This window comes from Pseudophryne corroboree, unplaced genomic scaffold (assembly GCF_028390025.1).
Source record: "Pseudophryne corroboree isolate aPseCor3 unplaced genomic scaffold, aPseCor3.hap2 scaffold_937, whole genome shotgun sequence".
Taxonomy (NCBI): domain Eukaryota; kingdom Metazoa; phylum Chordata; class Amphibia; order Anura; family Myobatrachidae; genus Pseudophryne; species Pseudophryne corroboree.
The window spans coordinates 38,364-51,519 of NW_026970517.1; the positions used below are offsets into that span (position 1 = coordinate 38,364).

Consider the following 13,156-nt stretch of genomic DNA (forward strand, 5'->3'; position numbering starts at 1 on the left):
TATATGCATTTTTTTTTGTTAATTAAAGTAATCCAAAACTGGGATTGATATTTTGGCTCTTTTATTTTTACTTAAAGTACAATAACTTTTACCATTATAGTTTGTTTTAATAGTATATTGACAGTATAGTTTTCTTTAAAAAAATCCACTTAATTTTCTTTACCCTATTATTAAAAGGGTAATTGACAAAAACAAACTACATTGTCACCAGAAGAGCAATACAAAATGTACAAGTGATATATTAAAATCATCTTTCCAGCTTGAATTTCAATGATGCATTGGGGCAACGATTTTGTGAGAAACATTTTCACCCTTAAATAAAGATTTTCTTAATTCCTTACCTGTGTGCTAATTAGATATCACCTTGTTTTCACATTAAACAGACTTCCACATGAGAAAGCAGCAAGGATGCAGTGGCGTTAATGTTTCCTGGTGTCAACCTGTATTATTTCAGTAGACATTGAAATGAGGATGCATCTTGCTGCCTTTCCAATGAAGCAAGTTTAATTTAGTAATAGGTGAAAAACCATCCTTACAAAGGTGTTAATCAGAGACTTGGCTTTGTGGACACTTTTCTGAGAACAAATTTGTTAGCATAAAAATAAAGCCAGAAAATGAAGAGCTGTTTAATCACTCAATTGGATTTTTTTGCCAGCATATTTCTTTTTCTCTGCAACCCACTGCTAAATTGTGCTTCCTAGCTGTTTTTATAAAATCACTGAATCAAATCTAACTCTGATTACATCAGAGAAGGCCAGGTACCCTACACCATAAGAGGGGGTTTGAAATTTTGACTTGTCTATTAAAGATCACCAAAATCTGATAACAAGGTCAATTACGTCCCTGGGTGGGATTGAACCACCAACCTTTTGGTTAATAGCCATACACACTAACTGATTGCGCCACAGAGACACTTTGCAAAAGTACATACTGACAAAGGCTAATAAGCATTCATCTAAAACTTTTCCTAGAAAAACTTTAAAAAGTCAATAATCTGGAGAGTTTTTGTAAGATGTTTCTTCCATCAACCAACGAAGAAACACATTGGTACTTTCCCATGATGAGTGAGTGCTTTAGGATCTATTGCACTTACATGTGCAGCAGAGTACAGCAATGGAAGCATGCTGGGCACATAACCCAGAGGTAGGCAGATTGAAACTATCCTCTGCTATATGCATTTTTTTTTTGTTAATTTTAGTAATCAAAACTGGGATTGATATTTTTGCTTTTTTATTTTTACTTAAAGTACAATAACTTTTACCATTTTAATTTGTTTTAATAGTATATTGACAGTATAGTTTTCTTTAAAAAATCCACTTAATTTTCTTTACCCTATTATTAAAAGGGTAATTGACAAAAACAAACTACATTGTCACCAGAAGAGCAATACAAAATGTACAAGTGATATATTAAAATCATCTTTCCAGCTTGAATTTCAATGATGCATTGGGGCAACGATTTTGTGAGAAACATCTTCACCCTTAAATAAAGATTTTCTTAATTCCTTACCAGTGTGCTAATTAGATATCACCTTGTTTTCACATTAAACAGACTTCCACATGAGAAAGCAGCAAGGATGCAGTGGCGTTAATGTTTCCTGGTGTCAACCTGTATTATTTCAGTAGACATTGAAATGAGGATGCATCTTGCTGCCTTTCCAATGAAGCAAGTTTAATTTAGTAATAGGTTAAAAACCATCTTTACAAAGGTGTTAATCAGAGACTTGGCTTTGTGGACACTTTTCAGAGAACAAATTTGTTAGCATAAAAATAAAGCCAGAAAATGAAGAGCTGTTTAATCACTCAATTGGATTTTTTTGCCAGCATATTTCTTTATCTCTGCAACCCACTGCTAAATTGTGCTTCCTAGCTGTTTTTATAAAATCAATGAATCAAATCTAACTCTGATTACATCAGAGAAGGCAAGGTACCCTACACCATAACAGGGGGTTTTAAATTTTGACTTGTCTACTTAAAGATCACCAAAATCTGATAACAAGGTCAATGGGTGGGATTGAACCACCAACTTTTTGATTAGTAGCCGGACACACTAACCGATTGCGCCACAGAGACACTTTGCAAAAAGTACATACTGACAAAGGCTAATAAGCATACATCTAGAACGTTTCCTAGAAAAACTTTAAAAAGTCAATAATCTGGAGAGTTTTTGTAAAATGTTTCTTCCATCAACCAACAAAGAAACACATTGGTACTTTCCATTGATGACTGAGTGCTTCAGGATCTCTTGCACTTACATGTGCAGCAAAGTACTGCAATGGAAGCATGCTGGGCCCATAACCCAGAGGTAGGCAGATTAAAACTATCCTCTGCTATATGCATTTTTTTTGTTAATTAAAGTAATCCAAAACTGGGATTGATATTTTTGCTCTTTTATTTTTCATTAAAGTACAATAACTTTTACCATTTTAATTTGTTTTAATAGTATATTGAAAGTATTGTTTTCTTTTAAAAATCCACTTAATTTTCTTTACCCTATTATTAAAATGGTAATTGACAAAAACAAACTACATTGTCACCAGAAGAGCAATACAAAATGTACAAGTGATATATTAAAATCATCTTTCCAGCTTGAATTTCAATGATGCATTGGGGCAACGATTAATAATCTGGAGAGTTTTTGTAAGATGTTTCTTCCATCAACCAATGAAGAAACACATTGGTACTTTCCCATGATGAGTGAGTGCTTCAGGATCTCTTGCACTTACATGTGCAGCAGAGTACTGCAATGGAAGCATACAGGGCCCATAACCCAGAGGTAGGCAGATTGAAACTATCCTTTGCTATATGCATTTTTTTTGTTAATTTAAGTAATCAAAACTGGGATTGATATTTTTGCTCTTTTATTTTTACTTAAAGTACAATAACTTTTACCATTTTAATTTGTTTTAATAGTATATTGACAGTATAGTTTTCTTTAAAAAATCCACTTAATTTTCTTTACCCTATTATTAAAAGGGTAATTGACAAAAACAAACTACATTGTCACCAGAAGAGCAATACAAAATGTACAAGTGATATATTAAAATCATCTTTCCAGCTTGAATTTCAATTATGCATTTGGGCAACGATTTTGTGAGAAACATCTTCACCCTTAAATAAAGATTTACTTAATTCCTTACCTGTGTGCTAATTAGATATCACCTTGTTTTCACAATAAACAGACTTCTACATGAGAAAGCAGCAAGGATGCAGTGGCGTTAATGTTTCCTGGTGTCAACCTGTATTATTTCAGTAGACATTGAAATGAGGATGCATCTTGCTGCCTTTCCAATGAAGCAAGTTTAATTTAGTAATAGGTGAAAAACCATCCCTACAAAGGTGTTAATCAGAGACTTGGCTTTGTGGACACTTTTCAGAGAACAAATTTGTTAGCATAAAAATAAAGCCAGAAAATGAAGAGCTGTTTAATCACTCAATTGGATTTTTTTTGCCAGCATATTTCTTTTTCTCTGCAACCCACTGCTAAATTGTGCTTCCTAGCTGTTTTTATTAAATCACTGAATCAAATCTAACTCTGATTACATCAGAAAAGGCCAGGTACCCTACACCATAACAGGGGGTTTGAAATTTTGACTTGTCTACTTAAAGATCACCAAAATCTGATAACAAGGTCAATTACGTCCCTGGGTGGGATTGAACCACCAACCTTTTGGTTAGAAGCCGGATACACTAACCGATTGCGCCACAGAGACACTTCGCTAAAAATACATTCTGACAAAGGCTAATAAGCATACATCTAGAACGTTTCCTAGAAAAACTTTAAAAAGTCAATAATCTGGAGAGTTTTTGTAAAATGTTTCTTCCATCAACCAACGAAGAAACACATTGGTACTTTCCCATGATGAGTGAGTGCTTCAGGATCTCTTGCACTTACATGTGCAGCAGAGTACTGCAATGGAAGCATGCTGGGCCCATAACCCAGAGGTAGGCAGATTGAAACTATCCTTTGCTATATGCATTTTTTTTTGTTAATTTAAGTAATCAAAACTGGGATTGATATTTTTGCTCTTTTATTTTTACTTGAAGTACAATAACTTTTACCATTTTAATTTGTTTGAATAGTATATTGACAGTATAGTTTTCTTTAAAAAATCCACTTAATTTTCTTTACCCTATTATTAAAAGGGTAATTGACAAAAACAAACTACATTGTCACCAGAAGAGCAATACAAAATGTACAAGTGATATATTAAAATCATCTTTCCAGCTTGAATTTCAATGATGCATTGGGGCAACGATTTTGTGAGAAACATCTTCACCCTTAAATAAAGATTTTCTTAATTCCTTACCTGTGTGCTAATTAGATATCACCTTGTTTTCACATTAAACAGACTTCCACATGAGAAAGCAGCAAGGATGCAGTGGCGTTAATGTTTCCTGGTGTCAACCTGTATTATTTCAGTAGAAATTGAAATGAGGATGCATCTTGCTGCCTTTCCAATGAAGCAAGTTTAATTTAGTAATAGGTGAAAAACCATCCCTACAAAGGTGTTAATCAGAGACTTGGCTTTGTGGACACTTTTCAGAGAACAAATTTGTTAGCATAAAAATAAAGCCAGAAAATGAAGAGCTGTTTCATCACTCAATTGGATTTTTTTTGCCAGCATATTTCTTTTTCTCTGCAACCCACTGCTAAATTGTGCTTCCTAGCTGTTTTTATAAAATCAATGAATCAAATCTAACTCTGATTACATCAGAGAAGGCCAGGTACCCTACACCATAACAGGGGGTTTGAAATTTTGACTTGTCTACTTAAAGATCACCAAAATCTGATAACAAGGTCAATTACATCCCTGGGTGGGATTGAACCATCAACCTTTTGGTTAGTAGCCAGACTCACTAACCGATTGCGCCACAGAGACACTTTGCAAAAAGTACATACTGACAAAGGCTAATAAGCATACATCTAGAACGTTTCCTAGAAAAACTTTAAAAAGTCAATAATCTGGAGAGTTTTTGTAAGATGTTTCTTCCATCAACCAACGAAGAAACACATTGGTACTTTCCCATGATGAGTGAGTGCTTCAGGATCTCTTGCACTTACATGTGCAGCAGAGTACTGCAATGGAAGCATGCTGGGCCCATAACCCAGAGGTAGGCAGATTGAAACTATCCTTTGCTATATGCATTTTTTTTGTTAATTTAAGTAATCAAAACTGGGGTTGATATTTTTGCTCTTTTATTTTTACTTAAAGTACAATAACTTTTACCATTTTAATTTGTTTTAATAGTATATTGACAGTATAGTTTTCTTTAAAAAATCCACTTAATTTTCTTTACCCTATAATTAAAAGGGTAATTGACAAAAACAAACTACATTGTCACCAGAAGAGCAATACAAAATGTACAAGTGATATATTAAAATCATCTTTCCAGCTTGAATTTCAATGATGCATTGGGGCAACAATTTTGTGAGAAACATCTTCACCCTTAAATAAAGATTTTCTTAATTCCTAACCTGTGTGCTAATTAGATATCACCTTGTTTTCACATTAAACAGACTTCTACATGAGAAAGCAGCAAGGATGCAGTGGCGTTAATGTTTCCTGGTGTCAACCTGTATTATTTCAGTAGACATTGAAATGAGGATGCATCTTGCTGCCTTTCCAATGAAGCAAGTTTAATTTAGTAATAGGTGAAAAACCATCCCTACAAAGGTGTTAATCAGAGACTTGGCTTTGTGGACACTTTTCAAAGAACAAATTTGTTAGCATAAAAATAAAGCCAGAAAATGAAGAGCTGTTTAATCACTCAATTGATTTTTTCTGCCAGCATATTTCTTTTTCTCTGCAAACCACTGCTAAATTGTGCTTCCTATCTGTTTTTATAAAATCACTGAATCAAATCTAACTCTGATTACATCAGAGAAGGCCAGGTACCCTACACCAGAACAGGGGGTTTGAAATTTTGACTTGTCTACTTAAAGATCACCAAAATCTGATAACAAGGTCAATTACGTACCTGGGTGGGATTGAACCACCAACCTTTTGGTTTATAGCCGTACACACTAACTGATTGCGCCACAGAGACACTTTGCAAAAGTACATACTGACAAAGGCTAATAAGCATTCATCTAAAACGTTTCCTAGAAAAACTTTAAAAAGTCAATAATCTGGAGAGTTTTTGTAAGATGTTTCTTCCATCCACCAACGAAGAAACACATTGGTACTTTCCCATGATGAGTGAGTGCTTCAGGATCTCTTGCACTTACATGTGCAGCAGAGTACTGCAATGGAAGCATGCTGGGCCCATAACCCAGAGGTAGGCAGATTAAAACTATCCTCTGCTATATGCATTTTTTTTGTTAATTAAAGTAATCCAAAACTGTGATTGATATTTTTGCTCTTTTATTTTTCATTAAAGTACAATAACTTTTACCATTTTAATTTGTTTTAATAGTATATTGAAAGTATTGTTTTCTTTTAAAAATCCACTTAATTTTCTTTACCCTATTATTAAAATGGTAATTGACAAAAACAAACTACATTGTCACCAGAAGAGCAATACAAAATGTACAAGTGATATATTAAAATCATCTTTCCAGCTTGAATTTCAATGATGCATTGGGGCAACGATTTTGTGAGAAACATTTTCACCCTTAAATAAAGATTTTCTTAATTCCTTACCTGTGTGCTAATTAGATATCACCTTGTTTTCACATTAAACAGACTTCCACATGAGAAAGCAGCAAGGATGCAGTGGCGTTAATGTTTCCTGGTGTCAACCTGTATTATTTCAGTAGACATTGAAATGAGGATGCATCTTGCTGCCTTTCCAATGAAGCAAGTTTAATTTAGTAATAGGTGAAAAACCATCCTTACAAAGGTGTTAATCAGAGACTTGGCTTTGTGGACACTTTTCAGAGAACAAATTTGTTAGCATAAAAATAAAGGCTGAAAATGAAGAGCTGTTTAATCACTCAATTGGATTTTTTTTGCCAGCATATTTCTTTTTCTCTGCAACCCACTGCTAAATTGTGCTTCCTAGCTGTTTTTATAAAATCACTTAATCAAATCTAACTCTGATTACATCAGAGAAGGCCAGGTACCCTACACCATAAGAGTGGCTTTGAAATTTTGACTTGTCTACTTAAAGATCACCAAAATCTGATAGCAAGGTCAATTACGTCCCTGGGTGGGATTGAACCACCAACCTTTTGGTTAATAGCCATACACACTAACTGATTGCGCCACAGAGACACTTTGCAAAAGTACATACTGACAAAGGCTAATAAGCATTCATCTAAAACGTTTCCTAGAAAAACTTTAAAAAGTCAATAATCTGGAGAGTTTTTGTAAGATGTTTCTTCCATCAACCAACGAAGAAACACATTGGTACTTTCCCATGATGAGTGAGTGCTTCAGGATCTATTGCACTTACATGTGCAGCAGAGTACAGCAATGGAAGCATGCTGGGCACATAACCCAGAGGTAGGCAGATTGAAACTATCCTCTGCTATATGCATTTTTTTTTTAGATTTATTAAAGTAATCCAAAACTGGGATTGATATGTTGGCTCTTTTATTTTTACTTACAGTACAATAACTTTTACCATATTAATTTGTTTTAATAGTATATTAAAAGTATTGTTTTCTTTCAAAAATCCACTTAATTTTCTTTACCCTATTATTAAAATGGTAATTGACAAAAACAAACTACATTGTCACCAGAAGAGTAATACAAAATGTACAAGTGATATATTAAAATCATCTTTCCAGCTTGAATTTCAATGATGCATTGGGGCAACGATTTTGTGAGAAACATTTTCACCCTTAAATAAAGATTTTCTTAATTCCTTACCTGTGTGCTAATTAGATATCACCTTGTTTTCACATTAAACAGACTTCCACATGAGAAAGCAGCAAGGATGCAGTGGCGTTAATGTTTCCTGGTGTCAACCTGTATTATTTCAGTAGACATTGAAATGAGGATGCATCTTGCTGCCTTTCCAATGAAGCAAGTTTAATTTAGTAATAGGTTAAAAACCATCTTTACAAAGGTGTTAATCAGAGACTTGGCTTTGTGGACACTTTTCAGAGAACAAATTTGTTAGCATAAAAATAAAGGCTGAAAATGAAGAGCTGTTTAATCACTCAATTGGATTTTTCTGCCAGCATATTTTTTTTCTCTGCAACCCATTGCTAAATTGTGCTTCCTAGCTGTTTTTTTATAAAATCACTGAATCAAATCTAACTCTGATTACATCAGAGAAGGCCAGGTACCCTACACCATAAGAGGGGGTTTGAAATTTTGACTTGTCTACTTAAATATCACCAAAACCTGATCACAAGGTCAATTATGTCCCTGGGTGGGATTGAACCACCAACCTTTTGGTTAGTAGCCAGACACACTAACCGATTGCGCCACAGAGACAATTTGCAAAAAGTACATACTGACAAAGGCTAATAAGCATTCATCTAGAACGTTTCCTAGAAAAACTTTAAAAAGTCAATAATCTGGAGAGTTTTTGTAAGAATTTTCTTAAATCAACCAACGAAGAAACACATTGGTACTTTCCCATGATGAGTGAGTGCTTCAGGATCTCTTGCCCTTACATGTGCAGCAGAGTACTGCAATGGAAGCATGCTGGGCCCATTAACCAGAGGTAGGCAGATTGAAACTATCCTCTGCTATATGCATTTTTTTTGTTAATTAAAGTAATCCAAAACTGGGATTGATATGTTAGCTATTTTATGTTTACTTAAAGTACAATAACTTTTACCATTTTAATTTGTTTTAATAGTATATTGACAGTATTGTTTTCTTTCAAAAAAACACTTAATTTTCTTTACCCTATTATTAAAATGGTAATTGACAAAAACAAACTACATTGTCAGCAGAAGAGCAATACAAAATGTACAAGTGATATATTAAAATCATCTTTCCAGCTTGAATTTCAATGATGCATTGGGGCAACGATTTTGTGAGAAACATCTTCACCCTTAAATAAAGATTTTCTTAATTCCTTACCTGTGTGCTAATTAGATATCACCTTGTTTTCACATTAAACAGACTTCCACATGAGAAAGCAGCAAGGATGCATTGGCGTTAATGTTTCCTGGTGTCAACCTGTATTATTTCAGTAGACATTGAAATGAGGATGCATCTTGCTGCCTTTCCAATGAAGCAAGTTTAATTTAGTAATAGGTGAAAAACCATCCTTACAAAGGTGTTCATCAGAGACTTGGCTTTGTGGACACTTTTCAGAGAACAAATTTGTTAGCATAAAAATAAAGCCAGAAAATGAAGAGCTGTTTAATCACTCAATTGGATTTTTTTGCCAGCATATTTCTTTTTCTCTGCAACCCACTGCTAAATTGTGCTTCCTAGCTGTTTTTATAAAATCACTGAATCAAATCTAACTCTGATTACATCAGAGAAGGCAAGGTACCCTACACCATAAGAGGGGATTTGAAATTTTGACTTGTCTTCTTAAAGATCACCAAAATCTGATAACAAGGTCAATTACGTCAATGGGTGGGATTGAACCACCAACCTTTTGGTTAGTAACCGGACACACTAACCGATTGCGCCACAGAGACACTTTGCAAAAAAGTACATACTGACAAAGGCTAATAAGCATACATCTAGAACGTTTCCTAGAAAAACTTTAGAAAGTCAATAATCTGGAGAGTTTTTGTAAGATGTTTCTTCCATCAACCAACGAAGAAACACATTGGTACTTTCCCATGATGAGTGAGTGCTTCAGGATCTCTTGCACTTACATGTGCAGCAGAGTACTGCAATGGAAGCATGCTGGGCCCATAACCCAGTGGTAGGCAGATTGAAACTATCCTTTGCTATATGCATTTTTTTTTGTTAATTTAAGTAATCAAAACTGGGATTGATATTTTTGCTCTTTTATTTTTACTTAAAGTACAATAACTTTTACCATTTTAATTTGTTTTAATAGTATATTGACAATATAGTTTTCTTTAAAAAATCCACTTAATTTTCTTTACCCTATTATTAAAAGGGTAATTGACAAAAACAAACTACATTGTCACCAGAAGAGCAATACAAAATGTACAAGTGATCTTTCCAGCTTGAATTTCAATGAGGCATTGGGGCAACGATTTTGTGAGAAACATCTTCACCCTTAAATAAAGATTTTCTTAATTCCTTACCTGTGTGCTAATTAGATATCACCTTGTTTTCACATTAAACAGACTTCTACATGAGAAAGCAGCAAGGATGCAGTGGCGTTAATGTTTCCTGGTGTCAACCTGTATTATTTCAGTAGACATTGAAATGAGGATGCATCTTGCTGCCTTTCCAATGAAGCAAGTTTAATTTAGTTATAGGTGAAAAACCATCCCTACAAAGGTGTTAATCAGAGACTTGGCTTTGTGGACACTTTTTAGAGAACAAATTTGTTAGCATAAAAATAAAGGCAGAAAATGAAGAGCTGTTTAATCACTCAATTGGATTTTTCTGCCAGCATATTTTTTTTCTCTGCAACCCATTGCTAAATTGTGCTTCCTAGCTGTTTTTTATAAAATCACTGAATCAAATCTAACTCTGATTACATCAGAGAAGGCCAGGTACCCTACACCATAAGAGGGGGTTTGAAATTTTGACTTGTCTACTTAAATATCACCAAAACCTGATCACAAGGTCAATTATGTCCCTGGGTGGGATTGAACCACCAACATTTTGGTTAGTAGCCAGACACACTAACCGATTGCGCCACAGAGACAATTTGCAAAAAGTACATACTGACAAAGGCTAATAAGCATTCATCTAGAACGTTTCCTAGAAAAACTTTAAAAAGTCAATAATCTGGAGAGTTTTTGTAAGAATTTTCTTAAATCAACCAACGAAGAAACACATTGGTACTTTCCCATGATGAGTGAGTGCTTCAGGATCTCTTGCACTTACATGTGCAGCAGAGTACTGCAATTGAAGCATGCTGGGCCCATAACCCAGAGGTAGGCAGATTGAAACTATCCTTTGCTATATGCATTTTTTTTGTTAATTAAAGTAATCCAAAACTGGGATTGATATGTTAGCTATTTTATGTTTACTTAAAGTACAATAACTTTTACCATTTTAATTTGTTTTAATAGTTTATTGACAGTATTGTTTTCTTTCAAAAATCCACTTAATTTTCTTTACCCTATTATTAAAATGGTAATTGACAAAAACAAACTACATTGTCACCAGAAGAGCAATACAAAATGTACAAGTGATATATTAAAATCATCTTTCCAGCTTGAATTTCAATGATGCATTGGGGCAACGATTTTGTGAGAAACATCTTCACCCTTAAATAAAGATTTTCTTAATTCCTTACCTGTGTGCTAATTAGATATCACCATGTTTTCACATTAAACAGACTTCCACATGAGAAAGCAGCAAGGATGCATTGGCGTTAATGTTTCCTGGTGTCAACCTGTTTTATTTCAGTAGACATTGAAATGAGGATGCATCTTGCTGCCTTTCCAATGAAGCAAGTTTAATTTAGTAATAGGTGAAAAACCATCCTTACAAAGGTGTTCATCAGAGACTTGGCTTTGTGGACACTTTTCAGAGAACAAATTTGTTAGCATAAAAATAAAGCCAGAAAATGAAGAGCTGTTTAATCACTCAATTGGATTTTTTTGCCAGCATATTTCTTTTTCTCTGCAACCCACTGCTAAATTGTGCTTCCTAGCTGTTTTTATAAAATCACTGAATCAAATCTAACTCTGATTACATCAGAGAAGGCCAGGTACCCTACACCATAAGAGGGGATTTGAAATTTTGACTTGTCTACTTAAAGATCACCAAAATCTGATAACAAGGTCAATTACGTCAATGGGTGGGATTGAACCACCAACCTTTTGGTTTATAGCAGTACACACTAACTGATTGCGCCACAGAGACACTTTGCGAAAGTCCATACTGACAAAGGCTAATAAGCATTCATCTAAAACGTTTCCTAGAAAAACTTTAAAAAGTCAATAATCTGGAGAGTTTTTGTAAGATGTTTCTTCCATCCACCAACGAAGAAACACATTGGTACTTTCCCATGATGAGTGAGTGCTTCAGGATCTCTTGCACTTACATGTGCAGCAGAGTACTGCAATGGAAGCATGCTGGGCCCATAACCCAGAGGTAGGCAGATTAAAACTATCCTCTGCTATATGCATTTTTTTTGTTAATTAAAGTAATCCAAAACTGGGATTGATATTTTTGCTCTTTATTTTTCATTAAAGTACAATAACTTTTACCATTTTAATTTGTTTTAATAGTATATTGAAAGTATTGTTTTCTTTTAAAAATCCACTTAATTTTCTTTACCCTATCATTAAAATGGTAATTGACAAAAACAAACTACATTGTCACCAGAAGAGCAATACAAAATGTACAAGTGATATATTAAAATCATCTTTCCAGCTTGAATTTCAATGATGCATTGGGGGCAACGATTTTGTGAGAAACATTTTCACCCTTAAATAAAGATTTTCTTAATTCCTTACCTGTGTGCTAATTAGATATCACCTTGTTTTCACATTAAACAGACTTCTACATGAGAAAGCAGCAAGGATGCAGTGGCGTTAATGTTTCCTGGTGTCAACCTGTATTATTTCAGAAGACATTGAAATGAGGATGCATCTTGCTGCCTTTCCAATGAAGCAAGTTTAATTTAGTAATAGGTGAAAAACCATCCCTACAAAGGTGTTAATCAGAGACTTGGCTTTGTGGACACTTTTCAGAGAACAAATTTGTTAGCATAAAAATAAAGCCAGAAAATGAAGAGCTGTTTAATCACTCAATTGGATTTTTTTTGCCAGCATATTTCTTTTTCTCTGCAACCCACTGCTAAATTGTGCTTCCTAGCTGTTTTTATAAAATCAATGAATCAAATCTAACTCTGATTACATCAGAGAAGGCCAGGTACCCTACACCATAAGAGGGGCTTTGAAATTTTGACTTGTCTACTTAAAGATCACCAAAATCTGATCACAAGGTCAATTACGTCCCTGGGTGGGATTGAACCACCAACCTTTTGGTTAGTAGCCAGACACACTAACCGATTGCGCCACAGAGACAATTTGCAAAAAGTACATACTGACAAAGGCTAATAAGCATTCATCTAGAACGTTTCATAGAAAAACTTTAAAAAGTCAATAATCTGGAGAGTTTTTGTAA

General features: G+C 34.3%; 4 non-coding genes across 4 annotated transcripts; all 4 read right to left on the reverse strand.

Moving 5' to 3' along the window:
* Positions 1-3,638: 3,638 nt before the first annotated feature.
* Positions 3,639-3,712, reverse strand: TRNAR-UCU (transfer RNA arginine (anticodon UCU)). Its single transcript has one exon. It is a non-coding gene; the product is annotated as a tRNA-Arg (tRNA).
* Positions 3,713-8,318: 4,606 nt separating this feature from the next.
* On the reverse strand, positions 8,319-8,392 carry TRNAS-ACU (transfer RNA serine (anticodon ACU)). Its single transcript has one exon. It is a non-coding gene; the product is annotated as a tRNA-Ser (tRNA).
* A 2,252-nt stretch (positions 8,393-10,644) lies between these two features.
* Positions 10,645-10,718, reverse strand: TRNAS-ACU (transfer RNA serine (anticodon ACU)). The gene has a single exon. It is a non-coding gene; the product is annotated as a tRNA-Ser (tRNA).
* Positions 10,719-12,982: 2,264 nt separating this feature from the next.
* TRNAS-ACU (transfer RNA serine (anticodon ACU)) lies at positions 12,983-13,056 on the reverse strand. The gene has a single exon. It is a non-coding gene; the product is annotated as a tRNA-Ser (tRNA).
* Between the last annotated feature and the right edge of the window lie 100 nt (positions 13,057-13,156).